Here is an 18,650-nt window from a genome sequence, read left to right as displayed (position 1 = left end):
CAGAAGCATAGCCGTGCACACGGGGTGGGCAAATGACCCCACTCTCCCGGCACGGCAAGCCGCGGGGTCCGCGCTCCTGGGCCGGAGCGCAGGAAGCTGCCAGCCCTCCCGCGCCTTCTCCCCTCCCCTGGAGCTCTGCCGCCGCGCGCGCAGCGCTCTGGGGGTAAGGGCTGCGCGCTCCCACGGGGCAGTGTTTGGCTCCGCGGGGAGGGAAAGACGCTCCCCGCTCACCCGGAGCCCTGCCGCCGCGCGCGCAGAGCTCTGGGGGCCGAGGCTGCGCGCTCCCGCGGGGCAGCTTATCAGGCTCTGCGTGAAGCCTCATGGTAAGAGGTCCGGGGCCGGGGGGGTTGGATAAGGGGTGGGTGTGGGGGCAGTCAGGGGACAGGGTGGGTTGGATGGGGGGGTCTCTGGAGGGGGCAGTCAGGGAGCGGGAGGGTTGGATGGGGCATGGGAGTCCCGGGGTCTGTCAGGGGGCGGGGGGCGGATAGGGGTCAGGGCAGTCAGGGGACAGGGAGCAAGGAGGGTCCTGGGGGGGGCAGTTAGGGTGGGGGGTCTCTGGAGGGGGTGGTCAGGGGACAAGGAGCTGGGGGGTTGGGAGTTCTTAAGGGGGGCAGTCACCCAGCCCTCTCCCCTGAGCCCTGACCCCCCCACACACACACCCTGCCCTCTGCCCTGAGCCCTGCACACACCCCAGACCCCTGCCCTGAGCCCTGTACCTCCCTCATACACACCCAGCCCTCTGCTTGACTCCTTCATCCCACCCCCACAACCCTAGCCCTGACTCTGGCACCTCCACACATCCCCAGCCCCCCCTCTGCCCTGACACCTGCACCGCCCCACATCCCCCCCCCCCCATGCACCCGCCACATCCCCACCCCCACCTGGAGCACCAAACGGGAGCTCCTGCACCCCCCCCCCCCACATTCCCATCTGCACCCCTCGCATCAAATGGGAGCTGCCCAGGTAAGTGCCCCACACCCAAACCTCCTGCCCCAACCCTGAGCCCCCTCCCTCATTTTAGCTCCTGGCCCAACCCTTCACCCCCAGCCCTGTGCTCAGTGCACTGCCACCCTCAGCTCAGTGCAGAGAGAGGAAGAGAATGGCCAGAACCAGGGAAAAGGTAGGTACCCACTGTATGTGGGGAGGGCCGGGACCCCAGACTGGCAGCGGGCTGAGTGGATCCGGCAGCCAGGATCCCGGCTGGCAGGAGCCGGTGGATGGAACCCCAGAGCGGCAGTGAGCTGAGCCGCTCAGTCTACTGCCGGTCTGGGGTCCTGGCCGCCGGCCCCACACAGCCCGCTGCTGGTCTGGGGTTCTGGCTGCCGGACCCTTGCCAGCCAGGGTCCTGGCCGCAGGCCTCGCTCAGCCCGCTGCCGGCCTAGGTGAACAGAACCCCAGACCAGCAGCGGGCTGAGCGGGCTGGTGGCGTCAGATCAACATTTTAATTTCATTTTAAATGAAGCTTCTTAAACATTTTGAAAACCTTGTTTATTTTACAATACAACACTAGTTTAGTTATATAATATATAGACTTATAGAGAGAGACCTTCTAAAAAACATTAAAATGTATTATCGGCACGCGAAACCCTAAATTAGAGTGAATAAATGAAGACTCGGCACACCGCTTCTGAAAGATTGCCGACCCCTGATCTGAACTCTGGGGCTGCACTGGCCAAGGATAGCAACTGTGAGTGGGGTACAGAGAAGGGATGGGCACATTAAAGGGACTTTGGGGTTGCTGGACTTAAGAACCTGAGGGGAAAAGGACACTGCCCAACTTACTTGGGGATGGGTCTTTTGCTCATGGTTTATGTTTATGAACCCTATTTGTGGTGTTTTCCCAAATTAACACTGAGTTACTTCCCTCCTTTTATTAAAAGTGTTTGCTACACTCAGACTATGTGCTTGCGAGAGGTGAATGCTTGCCTCTTAGAGGCGCCCAGGGGGTGGTGTATAATTGTCACGGGGTGAGGGCTCGAGCCAGCTTTGTGTTGTATTGTTGAAAAGGAATCCCTAGATACTGAACCTAGCCCTTGTTGCCGCTGGCTCCACCTGGCAGTTTTACACATGCAGTAGCCATGTTGGTCCCAGGATATTAGGAAGACGAGGTGTGTGAAGTATTATCTTTTACTATCTTGTTTTTTTTAACATAGCTTTTAAAAATCTGATGTGCATATATATTTGAAGAAAAACATGTACATAGATTGTATCTAGCAGGTGGACAATAGTTTTACTGTGCTGAGCATATTTAAACCCAGACACTTGAAAGCATCTCTACTCAGGACAGCATTTAAGCATGTGCTTAACTTTAATCTTATTCTTCTGTCCCATTGAAGTCAATGGGACCACTTGTGTTTTAAGTTAGGCATGTGCTCAAGTACCTTGCTTAATCTGGGTCTGAACAGAGATGAATTTAAGCACCAACTTAAGTGCTTTCCTCAATTGGGGCACTAATACTTTATTAACCTTATGGCCTGAAATCAATGGGAATTTTGCCAATGATTTCAGTGGTGTCAAGCCTAACCCTTGAAAGAAGAAAGTTAGCAATAACACAGAACAAACATTCTACAAAAAAACTATTTTAGTTTGTGCTTATGCTGCCTTGCACTAGAAAGGAAAATTCTACATATTTATGAGAAAAAACAAGAACATGAGTAGATTAGTTTTAATTCAAACGGTTCTAACTGAGGACTTACAGATTTTAGACTCTTTACCTCATCTTACTACTGGAGGGTATTTTCAATTGAATATCGGAATAATTGTTAAACACATTTTAAAGGATTAAAGTGATGTCTGTCTTAATCTCTTGCAGCAGGGGTCACTGTCAACAAATATAAGAGAACCTGCCAGACTGGAATACATTTGCTAGAGCAGATATTACTGACTAAAGATAAGCTGCAGTGCCAAATGGTGTTAGTGTGGAAAAAAGCCGCAGCATTTTTATAAAGATAACTTTCCTAAAATCAGTGGTATAGACTTAGCTCATTCTTACAAGAATGGTGACCTAATTTCAAACTATTAATAGAAGTGAAGGAAGTTGGCTCTGTGATATGTACTCAGACACAGGAATTCTAATGCAGTGCATCAAAGGAACTGGATGACACATACGTTATTTTGTCTCATCCAAAACTTTCATTGCAAATATTTTAAAAAATTAAGCAGATCAAATGTTTACATATATTTAAAGTTACTTAAACTCACATAACCTCTGAGCATACTTATGTAGTGTGTTGAGACATAAAGGATGGCTTCAATGGAGCTGCACTGATATAATTGAGAGGCCAAATAAAGGGAGGGAAGGGCCAAATAAAGGGATCAGAGTCTCAACTAGTGTAAATTAGCATATTAAATTGTTTTACACTAGCTGAGGTTCTGTCCCAGAATTCCTAACATGAATGGTTGCAAATTACATTAATCAGTTAAACTAAAATAGGCTTGTCTTTGTCAGCAGGTATTTTCCTAACATTGAGTTCTTACACAGTTTCTACTCAAGTCTTTATGTGCACAAAACTCTCATTGAAGTCAGGCCCTGATCTTGCAAACACTTACCCACTTGATTCCCTCTAAACATCTGAGCAGTCCTATTGAGTTCTATGGATCAGATCCTCAACTTGTGTAAAGCTGTAGCTCTCTTGAAGTGAATTTACACCAGCTCAGGATCTGACTATGGAAATATTGATGTGCATAAAGTTAAGTGTGTACATAAGTGTCTGCAGGTTTGGAGCCCAAAACTAAACTATAAAGGTCAGGTGAGCTTTATGGAAAGAGCGCGCTGGTGTCGAGTACTCAGTTTAAATTAATTTCAGATGGTTAAACTCATATTTATTATTAATACTTAATATTAAAAAATATGAATAATTCAAGTTTATTACACCTCAGTTATATTTAAGAAGTTACCATTCTTGGATTTGGCTGGCTGGTAGTTATGACCACAAGTTACAAATATTTATGATACAAAACAGAAGCCCTTTTACGGTAGTGGGAGCTTGCAAGGAGGTTTCAATGTAATATCCTTTTTGCCACATTGTTGTTGCTATGCCTATAGCAGACCAGCACCCATAAAATTTTCCACATGTGGTGGACTCCATAACATTTTGATCAAATGTTAATCAATAGATATAAATGAGAAAGGGACTGAAATATAGCAGAGATCACAGCGAAATATATATCATAATACTTTTAAGATAGGTCACTGTCAGATTGACAGTATTTCCAGTGTTAAAATGAAAATATTTATTGTCATAGGGAAGAACAATATAAGTCCTGGTCTGCATTCTGTGGAACAACATAAACTTGCTTGAAGACTTTAGAGCTAAACACTCTTCTCTACTTCTACAAGGAGAAAGGAGGGATTATTTATACGGTTTTCTATGCCCCCCACCATCATGGTATCTGACCATCTCACAAATATTAATTTATCCTGACAGCACCCCAGTGAGGTAAGGAAGTATGATTATCCCCATTTTACCGAGTGGGAAGTGAGGCACAGAATGAATAAGAGCCTAAACCAAAGCCCCCTGAAGTCAATGAAAAGACTATCAGTGACTTTCAATGTGAGATAGGCCAGGAATTGAACCCCCGGCTTCCTGCAACTCCACCCTTTGACAGTGCCTTAATCGCAGGCCATTGTTTCTTTCATAAAGCAGTGGATCTTGTTGGTTGTGGATGGAGGAGGAGGACTGCTGGCGCTGCAGCATATTGGACTCTGTTCTTCGGCCCACACAAGGCCCTCTGTGCGTGCTGCTCCTCTTCTGGAGGTGGGATATGGTGGTAGCAGGGCACAGACATACTCCATGAAGTGTCCTCATTTTAGGGTTAGAGTTCTACAATGCAGCTAGAAGATGGGGCTCTGCTAGCTTCTGGATGTCCTGAGATCTACAGGGAAGTCCTGCACAGGTCATGGCATTTGCAGAGGACTTGAGTGAGAGGAAGAGGATTGGGTAAAGAAGGATAGCCCAGTGGTTCGGGTGCTAGCTGAAGAGCTGGGTTCAATTCCCTACTCTCCCACAGGCTTCCTGTGTCACCTTGGACAAATCAGTTAGGCCTAGATTCACAAAAGTATTTAGGCTCCTAACCTCCAATTAAATTAATGAACCTCCGTCCTCTATCTGTGGAATGGGGATAATAAGTTTCCCTACCTCATAGAGGTGCTATGAAGATAAACACATTAAAGCTTGTGAAGTACTCAGACATTAAGTTATTGGGAGCCATATAAGTACTGTGTGCCCTTATTTGACCTGAGTGCCTCATCATAGTTCGGGGCCCTGGGGGACGTTCCAGTTAAGAGTAGAAATTGATGATGGAGGCTGATATTTTCTTTGGTGGAGGCTTGTTTATTTACAAGGTATGTACAAAGTTCTGCTTCTCCGAATGTAGGAGGAACGAAGAACAAAAGGAGCAGTTCTTAGCTTGCAGATCTAAGCCTTTTTTTAGACAACACTATATCCAAAAGCTCTCTCTGTAGCCATTACCCAGAGTCATACACTGTACTCACAGGCTACTGCTTGGCTTGTTTGCTTTTTGCCACCACCTCTCTCTCTGTTCTGTGCGTTCTCAGTTTCCTTCACACCAGAGGTGAAAGTAAGCCGGTACGCCCCGGTACGGTGTACCGGCAAGAGCTGGTGCACCGTACCGGGCTGGATAGGCTTCCCCTGGCAGCAATTTAAAGGGCCTGGGGAAGCGGCGGCGGGGCTCGGGTGGCAGCGGGGCTTGGGCAGTGATTTAAAGGGCCCATGGCTCCTGCTGCAGCTACCACCCCGGGCCCTTTAAATCGTCCCTGGAGCCCTGGTTGGGAGATCACCCTGCAGCCTTCCCCCTCCCCTGGGACAGGGACTTGGCAGTGAGACTGAACCTGACCCTGACACAGCACAAGGGCCATGCCTGCCATAGAAACACCCTGGGGCCCTGCCCCTTTTGTGCCAGGCACACCAGATGTGGGCAGGGAGGCTCAGCCCAGCAGCAGGATCCAAGTGCAGAGGGTCTTAGTGTGGGGGTATCCAGATGGGGGTAAGAGGGTTCTGTGGGGGGGGGTAAGAGGGTTCTGTGGGGGGAAGTCTGGGTGCAGGCAGCTCAGTGGGGGATCTGGATGCATAGGGAGGTGCCAGGTGCAGGGGCAATGGGAGTCTGCAGGGGGGACCAAGTGAAAGTGGTTGGAGCTCACCGGGGGGGTGGGCAGGGAGTCTGGGTGCAGGGGAGGTGGGATTGTTGTACTTAAAGTACTGCACAGGATCTTTTCAGGGGGAATAAGGCAAACGCCACATTCATTGGTAATACATGCATCAATCAACACTGTATCATATGCATATGATCTATATTAGTTTATTAGTTTATTATAAACTAATAAATTTGTTAGTCTCTAAGGTGCCACAAGTACTCCTGTTATATTACACTCATGCACTCACATACATACACACAAACACACTCCGTCTTGTTGTTACAAACTAGTTGCTCCCCTTAACTTCACTGGCCAGGTGAGTTAGATAGGGGAGGGGTGGAGCCGGGCTTCTGCCGAGCTGGATCAATGCTCCGATGTTGACAAAACCCAGGGTCCTCTGCAAGACACCTCACATTTATAGCAGCTTTCCTCTCTTGCAAATCTATACCAGATTCAAAATCTGTGTCCCTTGGTCCTTTGTGCTGCTTCCTTCTGGGTGTTGTCCCAATACTGTTCAAAGAGGGTGTTTCCAAAAGAAGGTGCTTGATTCTAACCCCCCCGCCCCAGGCCTCAATATGTCTGCTCTTCTTTAGTGAGCCCACTTGACAAGTTTGATTGTCCTTGGGTCTGGCTTCCATCCCCCCTCCAACTAGCTGTCTGGAGGTGCTTGCCTTCCACGCCTTGGTCATTCACACCTCATTCATTCAACATGCCAATTGATTAAGGGAGTGTGGGGAGGGGGAATCTTATTCTCCTAGCAAAAAGACATTTTTCTTCTACTTTAACTATCCTTAGGGGCTATGACATTATACCAAGGCTTAACACAAAGTTTTCTAAGTTTTTCTACATAGGGATCTGATACAAAGTTCCTATATCAAAGGACTTGATACAAAGTTGTATGAAAATAGCTTAATACAGGGTTATATAAAGAGGCATAATACAAAGTCATATGAAAGTTAGAGGTTATATATGGATAGGCTTAATACAAGGTTATATAGAGAGGCATAATACAAAGTCATATGAAAGTTATGTGAAGATGCTTAATACAGAGATTTATCTACAGGGTTCATTTGGGTGGGGGTCTAGGTGTAGGTGGTTGGGGCTCAGTGGGGAGGGTGTCTGGGGGGGCTCATTGGGGTGGTACAGATGCAGGGGAGGTGGGGCTTGTCAGGGTGAGGGTTTGATGGGCCTGCTTAACAGGGGAGCCCTAGCTGCTGCCAAGGCGATCTGCATGCTGGGCCCCTGTTTCCCCTATCCCAGGGATCGGTAACGTTCGGCACGTGGCCCACCAGGGTAAGCCCCCTGGCGGGCCGGGCCGGTTTGTTTACTTGCCGCATCCATAGGTTTGGCTGATTGCGGCTCCCACTGGCCGTGGTTTGCCGCTCCAGGCCAATGGGGGCTGCGAGAAGCCGCGGCCAGCACATCCCTCGTCCTGCATCCCCCCATTTGCCTGGAGCCGCGATCGGCCGAATCTGTGGACGCGGCAGGTAAACAAACTGGCCCGGCCCACCAGGGGGCTTACCCTGGCGGGCCGCGGGCCAAAGGTTGCCGATCCCTGCCCTATCCCCTTCTCTTCCCCATCCCATGCCCCTTCCTTCCCCACTGCCTCTGTCCCCCTGCCCTGCCTGCCTCACCATGGCACTCACTGTTGTACAAGATGAAGGATGGCTCCCAGCACACAGAATGGAGCTCAACCAGCAGAAGGTGGTGTCCAGCTGCAACGTCTGGGGAGCTGAGCAGCACCTTCTTTTTTCAGCCTGGCTGTGCAGCTCTGCAGTCAGAGTAGGTATGCCCGTTCCATCCCCCTCCCCAACACCCCATCCCACCTCTTCTCTGCCTCCTCTCCCCAGGTGAGCATGCTGTGGCTGTGCTCCTCCCCCACCCTCCTGCCGGCAAACAGCTGATCGGCGGCAGGGAGGGGGAAGCTTGCTCCCTTCCCGCCCTCCACCCTCCTGCCGGCAAACAGCTGATCGGCGGCAGGGAGGGGGAGGGCGGGAAGGGAGCAAGCTGTGAGAAGAGGCAGGGGAGGGGGAGCTTGGCTGCCCTACTGCAGCAGGAGCCTCAGTGCCAGGAGCACCAAGCTTCTGCCCCCGCAGGAGACAGCGGGGGGCAGAGAAGAGTGGGCCTGGTCGGGGCCCCCTGGAGTGTGGGCCCGGCTCCATGGTAAATCTGCTACTGGGTGGGGAGGCTGCAGGGTGATCTCCCACCTTCGTGCAGCCAGTGGCCTGTGCTCCCCACTGCCATGCTGGAGCCTCTGCATTTATACATTGACAAATAAAACTTGCAGAATTTTAAAATATTGTGCACAGAATTTTAAATTTTTTTGGTGCAGAATGCCCTCAGGAATAAGCTTCCTCACAGCTTGAGTTCCAGCTTTGTCTGTGTTGCTTAGGCGGAACTACAGCTGTACAGCACACAGAGACATCTAGTGGCTGAATGCAAATCTGAATCTTTCAGACATTGATTAGGTTAAGGCAGGGGTGGGCAATAATTTTCACAGGGGGGCCATGCCACGAATTTTGGTAAGTCATCACAGGTTGCACATTTCTACTATATTAATGGAGAGGGTGCAGGTCTGGGAGGGAGTTTGGGTGCAGGAGGGAGCTCCAGGCTGGTGCAGAGTGTTGGGGTGCAGGAGAGGGTGAAGGGTGTGGGCTCTGGGAGGGAGTTTGGTGCAGGTTTGGGCTCCAGGCTGGGGCAAGGGGTTGGGGTGCAGAAGGGAGTGCGGGGTCTGGGAGGGAGTTTGGGTGCAGGAGTGGGTTCTAACCTGGGGCAGGGATGCGGGAGGGGGTGCGAGGTGCAGGCTCTGGCCAGGAGGCGCTTACCACAGGCAGCTTCCGGCTGGCAGATCAGCAGGGCTCAGGCAGGCTGCCTGCTTGCTGTGGCCCCACGCTGCTCCCAGAAGTGGCCTGCTGCTGCTTGCATGTCTCTGCACATCCCTTGGGGGGAGGTGAGGTAGCGGGTCTCCATGCGCTGGCCGCGTCCACAAGCACAGCCTCTGCAGCTCCCATTGGCCGGTTTCTGCCCTGCTACTTGTGGGACTTTTAGTGGCCCGGAGATCGTGAGGGGGCAGCCAAAGAGCCTGGTGGGCTGGACAGAAATGTTAGATGAGCTGGATCCAGCACGCGGGCCGTATTTTGCCCACCCCGGGGCTAAGGTATGAATAAGGCTTTGCCAGCCCTGTCTATACTGAGCCACACTTTGCATAAACTATAGAACTGCAAATAAACTCATTCCACTCTTGAAGTAAATAACAATAGTGAGGTTAACAGGGGCTAGAAAAGGAGGGTGCCAACTGGAATATGCTTGCTGAGAACTGGGATTGTACTCGATACATAAAGACAGCATGGACAGGAGCTGGACTGGACCACGGTGAAAGTGCTAAAGGGGGCCAGCTGGCCACACTAGTGAAACAGGTATCCAGGCTGACTCTGGAGAGCGGTGAGTTCTCCTGGAACTTGCTCCCCGAGCCTCTACAGCAGAGCTAGCACCGCATTTCCAATGCTTTTGCTTTAAAGAAGGAACGTTTGTTTTAAAGAGCATGTCCGGGAGAGGCGAGCTACACCCCTCTAATGACAGCTCCTTGCAGCACAGTCGCTGCGAGCTGCTCCCGCGGCTGGCGGTGGTAGGGGCACAGCCCAACAGCCACTCCCCGCCCGGAACTGCTGGCGGGGCCGCTAAGAACTCAGCGCTCAGCCCGCGCCGCCGGCCACGGGGCTCCCGGCAGCCGGGCCACGCTTGCCCCAGTCGCAGCTCAGGCAGCCCCGGCCGCGGATTGGCGCCGGGCTTGTTCCTTCCGGGGCCGCTCGGCCGCCGCTTCCTGCTCCTCCCCTTGCGTGGCGAGACTAGGCCCGGCAGCCGCGGCCTGGTTGGCGGCCCCTTCAAACCCAGCCCCGGCTCCAGCCGCCGCCAGCAGCAAGGGGGACCGGTGCGTGAGCTCCCCGCGCCGTGCCCGGGCCGGGAGAGGGCAGCGGGGCGTGCGCGGGGCAGAGGGGAGCGGGCTGGCGCTGCCGCCGGGCGGCGGGGAAGGGTCCGACGCAGGGGGGTTGGTTGGAGGGGGCTGCTGGCTTCTTACCCCCGTGACTGCAGAGGGGAAGAAACTCTCCGATGGAAACAGCCCTTCCCCCGAGTGGGGGCTCCGCGCTGCCGGGGACCCCGCCCGCAGCCGCCGCGGCCAGGGGAGCCCAGGCTGCGCTGACTCCGGGTTCCGGGGCGCAGAGCACTGGCAGCCCGCAGCGGCTCGGAGGGGAGCGGGATAGCTCGGAGTGGGGGGTGGTTAACGGGAGTGTGGATTAAAACGGCCTGGGCCCCCCTCACACGACAGCGAAAAATCTGTTCTCGCCCCTGGGACAGCCGGAAAAACTTTCTGATGATGGGGCAACGGTGCTGTTTACCCGCAATCACACACTTAACAATAATGAAAAATGAATTTTGCTATTGGCATGACAAGCTGTGCAGTGGTTACCAATGTGCAAAAAGACACACCGCTCGTTTATCGCTGGGTGAAATGCAAGCCACTAAATTAAACTAATTGAAAGGGGACTCTAGTGCATAGACCTAGGGTCTATACCTGACTCTGCTACTTGCCTGCTGGGTGACCTTGAGGAAGTCATTTGCCTCTCTCTGCCTCAGTTTCCCCATCTGTTAAATGGGAATGATAATATTGACCTCCCTTGTAAAGTGCTTTGAGATCTGTGGACAAAAAGTGCTATATACAAACTAGGTGGTGGTAAATATTTGTCCAGCTTTGGACTTCATTGTGTTTGAGGTATTACCCTCTGTCCACTTTTCAGTTGTTATTATCCTTCTTCTCATTCAGTGACAGGTTCCTACATAGTATGGGGCTATATCTCCCCTGTCACATGGAGGAGTGGGGTCATGGGGGGTGGTTTAGGGGAGTACTTATTACAAAGTTCACTACCCTGATGCACAGCTAAGAATCTGTTCTCACTCCTGGCCTAGCCAGGAGTACTTTCTGATGATGCAAAAACAATGAGGAGTCCTTGTGGCACCTTAGAGACTAGCAAATTTATTTGGGCATAAGCTTTCATGGGCTAGAACCCACTTCATCAGATGTATGGAGTGGAAAATACAGGAGCAGGTATAAATACACGAAAGGATGGGAGTTGAAGCCCCTAGTGTGAGGTCAGTCTAATGAGACAATTCAATTAACAGCAGGATACCAAGGGAGGAAAAACAACTTTTGAAGTGGTAATGAGAGTGGCCCATTTCAGACAGTTGACAAGAAGGTGTGAGTAACAGTAGCGGGAAATTAGGTTTAGGTTTTGTAATGACCCAACCACTCCCAGTCTTTATTCAGGCCTAATCTGATGGTGTCCAGTTTGCAAATGAATTCCAGTTCTACAGTTTCATATTGGAATCTGTGTAGCAACAATTGCTGTTTAACCCCAGGCATGCATATAACAACAGTAATGCAAAGTGAATTTTATTATTGGCATGACAAGTTGTGCATGCTCTTTGCTCACAGCTACTGGGAGCAAATTTGGGGGGGGGGGGAGGGAAGGGAGCATATTCTGTGTCACACTGGCATTCTGCCCTTCCAGCGGTGCTTCCTTCACAGCTCCTGGGAACCTCTGTCTCTCCGTATCCAGCAAGTTTTGGGTGCTCTTTAGCTGTTCACCCCACCCTATGGGCTGGTCTACACTGGGGGGCGGGGGGTCGATGTAAGATACGCAACTTCAGCTACGGGAATAGCGTAGCTGAAGTCAACGTATCTTATTTCAACTTACCTCCCGTCCTCACGGCGCGGGATCGACGGCCGCGGCTCCCCGATCGACTCCGCTACCGCCGCTCGCCCTGGTGGAGTTCCGGAATCGACGGGAGCGCGTTTGGGGATCGATATATCGTGTCTAGACGAGACGTGATCTATCGATCCCCGATAGATTGATTATTACCCGCCGATTCGGTGGGTAGTCTGGATGTACCCTATATGTCTGTCCTGTTCTCGCCAGCTGTGTAACCCTCATCTCTCTCTCTCCCTCCAGCTGGTACTGGGGCCCTCCAGATTTGTACTTCTCATTTTGCCCCCAAGCACCTTTGGCTTGTTTTCTCCAGTGGCATTTGCGTACCCTGGCTATCTGTTCCTCCAGCTTATGTGTGCAAAGTTGCTGGCAGTTTTGCAGGACCTGGCCCTAGGAGGACTCTGGTAAGTTCACTTTCTTCCCCCCCCATCCCCCCCCAAGTCTAATTTTTAATGGTCCAAAAATGGAATGGCCAGGAAAACCTGACAGCACAGATAGTAGAACAAAGTTTTCTAGCAGCAGTAGTGTGAGTCATGTCTTCTGCTTGTTGTTGGCTGTATGGTCCTCACACTTCTGAGTTTCTCTTCCCACAGCTTCTTCCCACGCTGACGCTGGAATGCAATGGAGTTGCCTTAAAATGACGAAAGTAAATGGCAGCAATTATATGTATGGTGTAGAACTAGACTATTTTGTTGGTATTAACAATGTGGTAAAAAATTACGCCCCCCTCCCCCTTACAGAATCCATGTTTTTTTTCCAGGTATTGTAACAACTGGCTACTCAGCTCTTCTATGTCAGTTAAAGTTTGTTTTGGGGCTGTCTTGGGCAAACTTAAAACTCCTCTCCTCAAAGCCCAGTCACTAAATGTTGCTATCATTAATATTTTGTTGCCTTCCCTGCTGTACAGGCAGGATGACTGGTGAATTCTGTTTGTTGAGGATTAGCAAAGAGCTTCCTGTATAGGCAGACCTGCAAAATAGTGCCCCTTGTAGGGAAAATATCATTTTGGATTAACTGGAAGAAGTTTAAAACATCTCCCTCTTTGCTGGTGAAGGATTTTGGTATGATTGCTTCAATGAGAAAAAATATCATTCACCTTGGTTTTTGAAATGTCATGGTTTCAAACTGAGACAGTCCAGCAAAGTGTAAGGTGCAAAATCCAATTACTAACAGATTTTCTTTGTTTTTTCCCCTTTAAAATTTCCTGGGAAATTAAATGCCAAAACATATGCAACATCAAGGTTATGAGATCTAGGACTCAAAAGTCAGGACATTTCAAAATATGAGGTTGCGGTAGTTAAGTTAACTTGACCATGTTGCAGAAATGTAATACTTTCCATAACTCCTAACTCTGGTTAAATGTGAACCTTAGTGTGTTACTGTTTATTAGAGTATACCATATAAAATATACAGGATGTTAACATTGCAAGGGCAACCTTTGGGTTTGGAATTCTTGACTATATTATACTAAGCTAACAAGACTTAGCATTGCATTAATGCTAGCTTTTTGCTTTTAATCATTTCTAAATTCATGTAAGTTTAGCCACTGGAAGTTGCTTTTCCACCATACAACAAGCAACTGACTGACATGAGGAGCATTTCCTTTAGGTTCACATGTGACTGACTTGGCTCTAGTCCTGCCATACCTAAAAAAATATTTTCTCAACCCTTTTGGAGTCACAGAATCGTAGGACTGGAAGGGACCTCGAGGGATCCTCCAGTCCAGTCCCTTGGACTTAAAGCAGGACTAAGTATTATCTAGGCCATCCCTGACAGGTGTTTGTCTAGCCTGCTGTTAAAAATCTCCCATGATTGAGATTCCACAACCTCCCTAGGCAATTTATTCGAGTGCTTAACCACTCTGACAGTTAGAAGTTTTTCCTAATGTCTAACCTAAACCGCCCTTGCTGCAATTTAAGTCCATTGCTTCTTGTCCTATCTTCAGAGGTTAAGGAGAATAATTTTTCTCCCTTCTCCTTATAACAACCTTTTATGTAGTTAAAAACGGTTATTATGTCCCCTCTTAGTCTTCTCCAGATGAAAGAAATCCAATGTTTTCAATCTTCCCTCATAGGTCAGTGCGGAGTAGAGCGGAAGAATTACTTATGTCTTGCTTACAACACTCCTGCTAGTACATCCCAAAATTATATTCGCATTTTTTTGCAACAGTGTTACGCTATCTTTGTAACATAATGAGGCCCCAAAGGCCAATCCTGCTTATGATCCACCCGCCTTCACTCCTCTCCTGCACCCCAGCCCTATCTGTGAGTGCCTGTGTGTGCATGTTTGGGGGAGAAAAGCTGCATTAGGTTTTCAGGCCGTAAGCTGAGCTCCAGGTATGCAATCACTTCTTCTCAGTATGCTTTGCATGAACTGAGTTAAGATATCATTGATCATAAGTAGTTATGAAGGACTAAAAGAATGTGCCACTGTCTGTGTTGTATGCCACAGATTTGAATTCCAGCATTTATCTGCATGCATTCCAGCTATATTCATTGTGTTATGTGCAGCTGTATTGAATGGAGGAGGGTTGGGTGGAGTAGCATGGCAGAGTGGTGACTGTGATATGAAGAGACGTGTATGAGTACCTTGAGAGAGCAAGTATGCCTCATGGTAGTACTGAGTATTGTAGGCAATGTTTGCAGAGGTGAACACAGGTGTCTTCTTATCATTGGGATAGTCAGCAGTCTGGTGACATATATGTCTGGTCTCCAGTGCTTAGTGAGGGTAAGTGAAGGAAATATCTCAGAAGAAATGCTCTGGGCAAGCATGAAGGGGTGGTAACATTTTGCAAGTCTGGTGTGGTTTGTGTAGATTAGGCTCAGTGTTTGAGTGTAGGCCGTGTGTAGGTCACTGCTGTTTGCTATACCTGACCTTAACCCAGTGTAACTCACATCAGCTCGGTGTACTGTGTACCCCTCTGGAGCTGGGTTGGCTGCAGAGGTTGATGAACGTTTGCAGACTTGGCTTAAAGAGATGGGTCTTTTAGTTCAGGCAGTAGAGACTCATTGAATAAAATACAGAGGTTCTGTGTTGCTGATGACCCCTGCCCCCAGGGCGTGGCACTACACTAAGTTTTGCCTTAGTAAAGAGAGGATGTTAAAATTTGTCCTCTGAGTGTTCATGTGCTCTATTCCACAAGTGTTCTGTACCATCTTTGAGGGTAGAGTGCTAGTACATTTGTTGTTGGTGTGCTGGGGCATCGCTCACAGGGGGCAGGATTGATTTTGCATTGCGGGGGTGGCATGTGACTTAATTCTTTCATTTCCCTTGTTTTCAGAGGTTTAAATTTAGCTCACTGAGGAGTCTTAAATCTGCATTAACAAAGTTTTGGCGGATTTAATCTACCTTATTTAAAAAAGTTTCAAGGCTAAATCATTTTTAACACCTGTGTTCTAGATTAGTTAGAGATTCAGGTCCCGATTCTCATCTCACTTGCAGTATGAATCAAACAAAATTCCATGGAAACTGAATTGTACCCTTATTAAACTAGTATAAGAGGCAAATCTGATCCATAGACTAATGCACAGTTGGTGGATGGTTAAATTTTAAAGTGAAATTTAGCAAAATCAAAAAAGTGAAAATAGTTTTGTTCCATCTTTTTTAGTGTTATTAGCGTCTTAAATTATTTGCTTGTGTTTAAAATGTATGGATTATGGCATCTGCATGGCATTTCAGATTAAAGGGTGTAAAAATTCAGATTTTTGATAAAGGTCACCGCCCCCTTTCAGTATGTCTGGGAATAGCAAGAGAGACAAGGTGGGTGAGGTAATACCTTTTATTGGACAAACTTGTGTTGGAGAGAGAGAAGCTTTCGAGCCATATAGATCTTCAGATCTGGGGAAAAAAAGAACGAGTACTTGTGACACCTTAGAGACTAACAAATTTAGTTGGGTATAAGCTTTCGTGGGCTAAAACCCACTTTTAGCCCACGAAAGCTTATGCCCAACTAAATTTGTTAGTCTCTAAGGTGCCACAAGTACTCCTCGTTCTTTTTTCTGATACAGATTAACCACTCTGAGGGCTTGACTACACTGGCGCTTTACAGCGCTGCAACTTTCTCGCTCAGGGGTGTGAAAAAACACCCCCCTGAGCACAGCAAATTACAGCGCTGTAAAGCGCCAGTGTAAACAGTGCCCTGTAAACTAATTCCCTCGTGGAGGCGGAGTACCTGCAGCGCTGGGAGAGCTCGCACTTCAAAGCGCTGCTGGAGCGCTTCCGCAGCAGTGCGTTGAAGTTTTGAGTGTAGCCAGGGCCTGAGATCTGGGAAAGGTATTCCAAGCATCACAGCTAAATGCAAGGTGGAACACATTGTTTAGCATAAGTACTTAGCACATATTCTGAGGGGCTATTCAAAGTAGAGTGGCCCATTAACACCTCTGCAGTCAAAAGACAAACAGAGGGGGCTAATGGGGTACAGATTGCTGTAATAAGCCATAAATCCAGTATCTCTGTTCAGTCCATGATTTTTCCTGTCTAGCAGAGTTATGAATTTTAAGCTCCCAGGCTCATCTTTTGAAAATGTTGGGCAGGTTTCCTTTGAGGATGAGAACTGATAGGTCAGATATAGAGTGATTTCTCTGTGAAAAGTGTTCACTATTTTTGGTCTTTTATAATTTTCCTGTCTGAGTTCATTTGAGAGTGTAGTGATTGTCCGGATTCATGCACGTAGTTGTTGTTGGGGCGTTTAGTGCACTGGATGAGGTACACCACATGTTGTGATAGGCATGTGTAAGATCCATAGCTCTTGAAAGTTGTGTTGTGAGGGGTGTTGATCATTGTAGCAGTGGAGATATGTGTGTAGGTTTTGCATCTATTTTTGCATCTGCTTTGAGTTGGTGTGTCCTGGTTTGTGAGGAGCTTGCTTCTGATGATGAGCTTGGAGAGGTTGGGGGATTGTTTGAAGGCCAGAAGAGGGGGTTCAGGAAAGATTTATTTCAGGATGGGGTCTCCATTGAGTATGGGTTGTAGTTATTTGATTATACCCCCTCTGGATTCCAGTGTAGGGTGGTAGGTGACAACTAGAGATGTGCAGTCAGAGAGGGTTTTATTTCTGTATTGAAGCAGGGTGTCTCGGGGTATTTGGGTGGCCGGTTGCAATCAATGTATCTGGTGGAGTGTCCTTTTTTGTTGAAGTCAGGTTTACGTGACTTAAGATGCATATCCCAGACTTTCTCCTTGGAGCATATTCAATGGTATCTGAGTGCCTGGCTATAGATAACAGATTTCTTGGGGTGTTTGGGGTGGTGGCTGGATCTATGAAGCTAGGTGTGATGATCCATGGGTTTCTTGTATAAAATAATTGTCTGTAGGGTTCCATTTTTGAAGCTGATTGTGGTGTCTAGGAAGTTGATACTGGTGTGGGAGTGTTCCAGAAAGAGTTTAATGGACAAGTGGTGGGTGTTGAAGTTGTATTGGAAATCTATGAGGGAGTTTAAGTTGTCAGTCCAGAGAATGAAAATATTATCTATGCTAAACAATCTGTTCTACTTTGCATTTAGCTGTGATGTTTGGAGTACTTTTCCCAGACCTGAAGAAGAGCTCTGTTTGGTTCAAAAGTGTCTGTGTTTCTCTCTCTCTCTCTCCAACAGAAGCTGGTCCAATAAAAGATATTACTTCACCCACCTTGCCTCTCCAATATCCCGGGACTGACATGGTTGTATCTACACTGGGAATAGCAAAACATTTACTCTTTTGACTATTATTAAAAAAAGTAAAAAGTAATATTCTGTGAGACAGATATGATGTCATGATATTGCAATGTAGCATCATTGTATCATGCTGTGATTAGGGAGATGGAAGTATTTTTTTGTCCTGCATTTTATAAACACCAGCAGACTAACTAGCTGAGCTGGCAATGTAGAGAGCAGAGTGGCAATCCACGCACTTCATCCCACCATGTACTCCTGTGCTTGCCCTGCCCCTGCCCCCACTAGGGCTATTGCATGCTGACATCATTCCTGCCCTGCCTTCAGATTTCCAGTTAAGCTCATCATGAAAGAGTCTCTAGCATCTATTTATAGGCAAGGGAAAACTTGAAGCACAAAAGGTTTTAAACAGAGTCCTGAATAAATTGAACCCAGTCAGACCCAAGTATCTGTGGAAGGCAGTGCTTGGGTTTGGTGATTAAGCATTTGAATGGCAGTTTTTTAAACCATTGTTAAAGGGCCTGTCTTCTCAGTGACACATTTCCTGAAGGGGGGGAATACAACATCTCTCCGACTGTTGCTATGTATGTCTGAATCTGGAGAAACCTGGGCTGGAAAATGGGGCATGCAATCTTGGATTGGAGATGAGATACACCAGCTCTCTTTCTCTGGATAGAGCAGAGCAAGGTTGTTACACAGACCAAGGAGCTCAGAGAAGGAAATTGCTTAGGAAAACATTACGTGTCTCATTTCTCCTCTGTAACTAAGCTAAGTGACGCTGCCTTTCTGGGTCCTGTAAAATATTCAGAGGAGATATGCTATGTGAACTGTTCCTTCTGTTTTCATCTGATTCTCTTAATTTTTATTTTTTAAGGAAGCTACTGTTGTGTGGGTGTTTCACACATTCTGCCCTTAAGGAGAGCAAAATACTTTCACCTTGAAGGGGAGGTATGGAAGCATAGGTGCTAAATCCTTGGGTGCTCCAAGTGCTTAGCACCCACTGGCAATAGAGCTGCAGCCCCAGCCAGGGATCAATAGTTCCTGGGCAGCCCTGCCCCCAGTGATCAGCTAGTAGACAGCTGTGTT

The 18,650-nt window shown here is 48.4% G+C and overlaps 1 protein-coding gene across 1 annotated transcript in view; it reads left to right on the top strand.

Moving 5' to 3' along the window:
* Positions 1 to 10,001: 10,001 nt before the first annotated feature.
* The window catches only part of SRBD1 (S1 RNA binding domain 1), a 247,442-nt gene continuing 238,793 nt past the window's right edge, over positions 10,002 to 18,650 (top strand). The window contains exons 1-2 of the mRNA XM_065401220.1: positions 10,002 to 10,082; positions 12,160 to 12,320. The gene's annotated coding sequence lies outside the window, so the exon portion shown is untranslated. The remainder of the gene's footprint in view (positions 10,083 to 12,159; positions 12,321 to 18,650) is intronic.

Source organism: Emys orbicularis, chromosome 3 (assembly GCF_028017835.1).
Source record: "Emys orbicularis isolate rEmyOrb1 chromosome 3, rEmyOrb1.hap1, whole genome shotgun sequence".
Lineage (NCBI taxonomy): Eukaryota > Metazoa > Chordata > Testudines > Emydidae > Emys > Emys orbicularis.
This window is presented reverse-complemented; position numbering and strand designations above follow the sequence as displayed.